This window comes from Hyperolius riggenbachi, chromosome 7 (assembly GCF_040937935.1).
Source record: "Hyperolius riggenbachi isolate aHypRig1 chromosome 7, aHypRig1.pri, whole genome shotgun sequence".
NCBI lineage: Eukaryota > Metazoa > Chordata > Amphibia > Anura > Hyperoliidae > Hyperolius > Hyperolius riggenbachi.
Window position 1 is genome coordinate 308963065 of NC_090652.1, and position 6000 is coordinate 308969064.

The following is a 6000-nucleotide window of genomic DNA, read 5'->3' on the forward strand; positions in this document are numbered from 1 at the left end:
ACTATTCTCCTGCCTGTCGTTTCTGTACTAATACTGCCTCTCTGTTGCCCAACCTTGCCTGACCACTCCTCTCACCAGTGGTCCTCTGCCACTGGTGAGGTGTTTGTAGTATTACCCACCAGCTCCACTGGTGAGGTGACACTTGTTACTGATAGTACCTTGCCAGCTCCTCTGGTAAGGTCTTGCCAAACGATACAGTTACTGTGTCTGATAGTACCTTGCCAGCTCCTCTGGTAAGGTCTTGTCAAACTATCCAGTTCTGTTATAGCTAGTACCCACCAGCTCCTCTGGTGAGGACTAGCGTTGTTCTCAGTTAGTGCCCACCAGTACTTACTTATAGGATCTTGCCTTGTACCTACTTCATAGCTACGTTCACTGTAGTCCCTTACCAGCTCCACTGGTAAGGTCCGGTTAAAGTATACAGGCATGTATTCTGACAGTACGTTACCAGCTCCTCTGGTAAAGTCTTGCTTTATATAGCCATTACCTGCACGGATAGTACCTTACTAGCCCCTCTGGTAAGGTTCAGTCAAACTATTAAAGTACAGTGTTGCTAGGCCTCCCAGCTCCTCTGGGAGGCTCTATCTTCTTATTGTTTACTGTTGCACCAATCACTATCACACAGTACATTGTGAGCTATACTTGCATTATTGGTGATTCTGCAGATCACCACATAATCAGGTATAGTGTCTGCGTTATTGGTGATACTGCAGATCACCCAATAATCAGACATCTAAGTAGCAGCACCCAATCGTTACAGCCCCCCTCCGCAGCGATATTCGGCCTCCCTCTCTTTCCCTCCCTCCCCTCCTTCCCATGGGCGGTACAGGACAGTGATCCGTCCTGTACCGCCTCAGATAGGCTTCAGCCTATCAGATGCCGGCGATCCCCGGCTTATCAGATGCCGGCGATCCCCGGCCAATCAGAGGCCAGGGATCGCCAATCTCTTTACGGCGCTGCTGCGCAGCAGCGCCGTGCGACGTAAACACCGAAGAATTCTTCCGTGTTTACATTTAGCCTGCGAGCCGCGATCGGAGGCTTGCAGGCTGTTCACAGAGACACCCTCTGTGAACTGACATGGAACGGTTGCTCGAACGAGCGCCCGCTTCCATGGAAATCCACTTACGACCTGCCGCCGCCTATCGGCGTTAGGCGGTTGTTAAGTGGTTAATACTCTATTTCCCTATAAACTAAACAAGCCTCGCCCACAACTCAAAGTGTCTTGGCACTCTATGTAGCAAGGTCTTATGGGAGCTCAGTCTGGGCAGGAAGTTACTAGCCATACATTTCAAAGGCAGAGGGGAGGAGGGAGCAGGAGAGGGGAGTGAGCTGAGGGCTGGAGATGCAGTTGCAGCTTGCCTGTGTGTAATGTGACAAACAAAACATGGCCGCTGTCATTGTATCACAGGAAGAAATAAACATGAAACTATTGAAGCTGTTTGCAACTAGATTTTCTGAGTAAACTATCTAAACTTTAGATAAGATATACAGACACGTTACTTGTTATAGTTAGTTTATCATGTTGGATCCACTTTAATATATGAGCCCGGACAATGCAGAAGTGGGCACGCGTGTGACATCACACATGTGCCCACGTTATGCTGGCAGCCACATGGGATGCATGTATGTGTATTGCAGACAGAGCCCAGAGCCAGCAGCGGACATGGGCAGGTAAAGTATATTGTACCGTGCACTGAGGGGGGGGCATTTAACATTAGGGGGACAGCGCCGTGGTTTCTGTACCATTCATCACTCGTCCAATATCGCTCGCCATTATCACCACGGACCCGATCGACCACAACGGCCCGACATCTTGCAGCATGTCCAATCGATACCTGGGACCAATTTCAAAATCGGTTGCATCATCGATCGGGCATGCTCTTGTCTGCACCGATTTTCATCCAATTTGATAATAAATATTGAATCAGATGATCGATCGGCTGCTAAGTAGAGAGATGTATAACCACCTTTATGAACCTGAATATGGACCATGGCTGAAGAACTATTGTCACCTGAACTGATGTTGTTGTCTTTTTCAGACACACAGGTTGGCTGCAGAGGAAATAGGAAAAGAAGAGGTCAAGCTACAATAGTTCAGGCTGCTTTGTAGAAATACAGCCCGACAGGATTTACTGTTATTTATTTATTTATCTTATTTTTAATCTAGCAAACAGCAAATCAAACCAGATTCTGACCTATTTATGGGCCACAAATCCTCGAGTTAATCAATTTACTTTTGTGCCGGCCCAGCAGGAGGTAATAAGAGAGATAATCTCACAAAGGGGTTTACCCAATATAGCCTCCTTCCCGGCAGACGCCGATAGATGGGACTGCGAGGACAAGCTATGAACAAAGCAAAGCACGAGTTGTGATGTACAGGTCTGTGAATTGTTATCACAATAAGATGCTGTTATGTTACTGATTTATAGATCCCCAGCAAACTACACAGTGCCAATTGTAATACATTACTATCAGCTCTCACCTACAGCACAGCTCATGGTGTACTGCCGGGACTGTTGTATATAGAGGATGTAACTAACACACACGAGGCATCCCTACCTTAAAGAGGAACTCTTAGCCATACTATGTCAGAGAAAACAACAACACATATAAGTAAATAAATAATTGCTCTACTTACATAACATATGTATTGCACTGTCCACATTTTGATTTCAATGAGTTATATATAGTAAATGAGAATTCTGTTACTGTCAGTTTCCATCTTAGAAACCCTGTGTCTGAAGCCAATCCTGATGTCATTTCCTCCCTTACTCTGTTTCCTCTCCTCTGCCTGATTGTGTATGTATGTATGTATGCATGCATGTATGTATGTATGTGTGTACGCCCCCCTTTTAGTCTTCAGACACTCCCACACAGCTCTGCAGTAAGAAGTGCATCCTCACAAATCATTGTGTAACTTTGCAGACCTGGTTTATCTGTATGGATTGGATTTCAGCTGAATCACTTTCTCAGCTTCTCAGCACAAGAAATATTGGCCAATCAGAGAGGAAAAGAGGCGTGGGAGTGGGAAACCGGGAGTGAAAGAAACTTCAGCCAATCAGGCTGCATTAGTTATGTTTTAGGAGAACGGGGGAGGGAAAAAAAACAACCAGCATGCACTTCAACTTCTCTTTCTCGGCAGATGTTCCAGATAAGAGCCAGGGGACCTGATAAATTATATTCTATTGAGAAGAAAATTAAGAGAGATTTTTAACTTTTGGATTGACTGGTTATCATCCTTATTATTTGTTTACCATAAAAAATAATGAATTGATTTTTGATTTTATGCCTAATAGTTACTCTTTAAAAACCAATCCTCCTTTTCCTACAGTATCCCCCACCCCCCAACACGTACACACACACACACACACACACACACACACACACACACACACACACACACACACACACACACACACACACACACACACACACACACACACACACACACACACACACACACACACACACACACACAGCCTATTAAGCATTTTCCAAAAAACCTCTACCTATCCCTTCCTCTTCCCCCTTGAACTTTCCTTTCTCCACAAGCTGCAGAATAGTGGAGCATTACATTTACCTGCTCCAGCCAGCACAGCATTGTCTGTTCTGCCTCTCAGTTGCAGCTCTCTGCTTGCATACTTTTGGTGCTGAAGCATGTCATGTGATCCAGAGCCAGAGATATGCAAGTCAGTGATGAGTAAAGATTCAGATATTCTGTTTGCATTAATTTCGCAAAAAATAATGTAAAATTTGACTTTTTAAGTGAAATGAATTGTATTTTTGTGAATATTTTCTCACAATAGAACATAGCAAGAACAAACAACACCTAATGCAGCTTTGAAGCAAATAAATATTACACTGCTACACTGCACTACCCTGTGGGGGAACTGAGGGAGGGGGTGCCTATAGTTCCCACACCCTTCTCCCTCACCATAGATGAGGGAAAAGCCATTAGTCCAATATTGGGCAAAATGGTGAGAGGAAGTTCTGATCTAACTAAAAAAGAAGGAAAAACATCAGAAATTATTATAAAGAAGTAATTATTCAAAAACCTGTGAAGGATTCAAAAGGTTATTTCCAAGCAATATGAAGTCTATAATTATCCAGTGAGTAAGATTATTCACTAGTGGAAAACGTTCAAGACAGCTAACAATGTTCGAAGGTTTCCAGCAAATTCACCACATGTTTAGACTGTGCAATGCTCAAAGTACCTAGAGAACTACTCTACACGATCTTAGTTAGCATGTTAAATATTAAAGTTCATGACAGTGTAATCGGAAAAAGACTGAACACACATGGATACAGGGGCGTAACTAGAAATGTCTGGGCCCCCCTGCAAAACTTTTGGATGGGGCCCCTCCGGAAGCAGGAAGTTTGGGTGCCACCATAACTGCTCATAGTATTATACATAGAAATTTCGGTACCTGCTATTTGAAGTTTGGGGTTTATGTAAACTGTGGCTACAATCTATAACCAATTACAGCAACTAACATTTTTAGTTGTTTGCGGCAGGGAGGACGGTTAAGGTTAGGCTTCAGGAAGGAGGGTTTTTACAGTTAGGTGGGGGGAGGAGGGTAGTTAGACAGGGAGAGTTCTCTGTGAGAGTAGGGTTAGGTTTAGCTGCAGTAATATAATGGCAACGTTAACGACCTCCTCAGCTGAGTTTTATCTATCGTGTGTACAGGGCAAAAGACAGCCACATGACGGAGGGACAGAGGTGGGGTAGTGATACAGTGAGGGATAGAAAGCCACATGACGAGAGGAGGTGACAGAGAGGGAGAGATAGTGACATTGTGGATGGCGAATAAGGATGAGCGTTTGAATTTGGAACAGCGTTCTGAATGCTTCGATTTTGATTCTTTACATATTTGGACAGCGGCAGGGGAAATTTAACTCACCCTTAGTGCTGCCGCATCCTGCTGCACTACACATTGCGTTCCAGCTCTCTGACACTTCCTCCTTTAGGCTGTGATTGAGGAAGAATCAGAGAGCTGCCTGGAACTAAACATGGAGCGCTGGGGGCAGAGGTGGCAAAAAGGGTGTATTAAATCCCCTCACCGCAGTCCAAATATGTAAACATTCAGATTTGAAGCATTCAGAACAGTGTTCCAAATTCAAACGCTCATCCTTAGTAGTGAAATTGACAGGATTGAGAAAACAGCCATGGGGATGGACCACACTAAAAAGAAACACAGGGAGAGGGAGAAAGCCACACAGAAACACAGAGAGACATGTCAGGGGAGTGAGAGATGCAAGAGTCAAACATGCAGAAACATCAGCTTTGTGAATGGGGAGACAGAAAACTAACAGGCAAGTTGCAGGAAGCCATAAAGTAGTACAACTGCATTGAAATTCCTCAAAAATACCTCAAACATTCCCTTTGCTGCTGGTGGGGGGAGGAGAAAGAGCACCCACTCTGGACGGCTTAAATTGCCTTCAGCGGGGTGTGTGTGTGAAGCAAACAGCGGCAGTGCAGGAGAAGATAGCATAGAGAAAGGTCAGAGGTGAGCAGAGTGATCTGCAGGGGTCACTCATTTGCATACTCACTGCTCGCAGCACTCCCGTGGCTTTGTCTGTCTGCTATAAGCACACAGTATGTGCAGCTGATGCCAAGTTCAGAGCCCGGCTGTAATCTCACCCTTCCTTTCCTCACTGGTATATGTTGAGCAGCAGCACGAATTCCCCACACATGTCGGCACTTCAGCTCTGCACTGCGTCACTACTCACACCTTCCGGCTTGTCCTGCCATCCACCCTCGCTGCTGTCAGCAGTCAGGCACTATTATACTAGTAAGAAGCCGGCACAGACGGGCCCCCCATGAGCTCCGGGCCCCACTGCAGTTGCAGATGCTGCAGGGGCTATAGTTACGCCCCTGCATGGATAGTTTGGAAGGGTTGCAATAATCCTTCTGAAAAAAACATGGCAGCACAGCTTAGGTTTTAAAAGTTGCAATGTCCTTTGGGCAAAGTGGAAATATTTGGCCATAATGAAAAGTAC

The 6000-nt window shown here is 45.1% G+C and overlaps 1 long non-coding RNA gene across 1 annotated transcript in view; it reads right to left on the reverse strand.

Annotated features, from left to right (window-relative positions):
• LOC137525911 (uncharacterized) overlaps window positions 1-5458 on the reverse strand; it is a 43824-nt gene extending 38366 nt beyond the window's left edge. The window contains exon 1 of the long non-coding RNA XR_011023060.1: window positions 5370-5458. This is a non-coding gene — a long non-coding RNA (uncharacterized lncRNA). The remainder of the gene's footprint in view (window positions 1-5369) is intronic.
• Window positions 5459-6000: the final 542 nt, after the last annotated feature.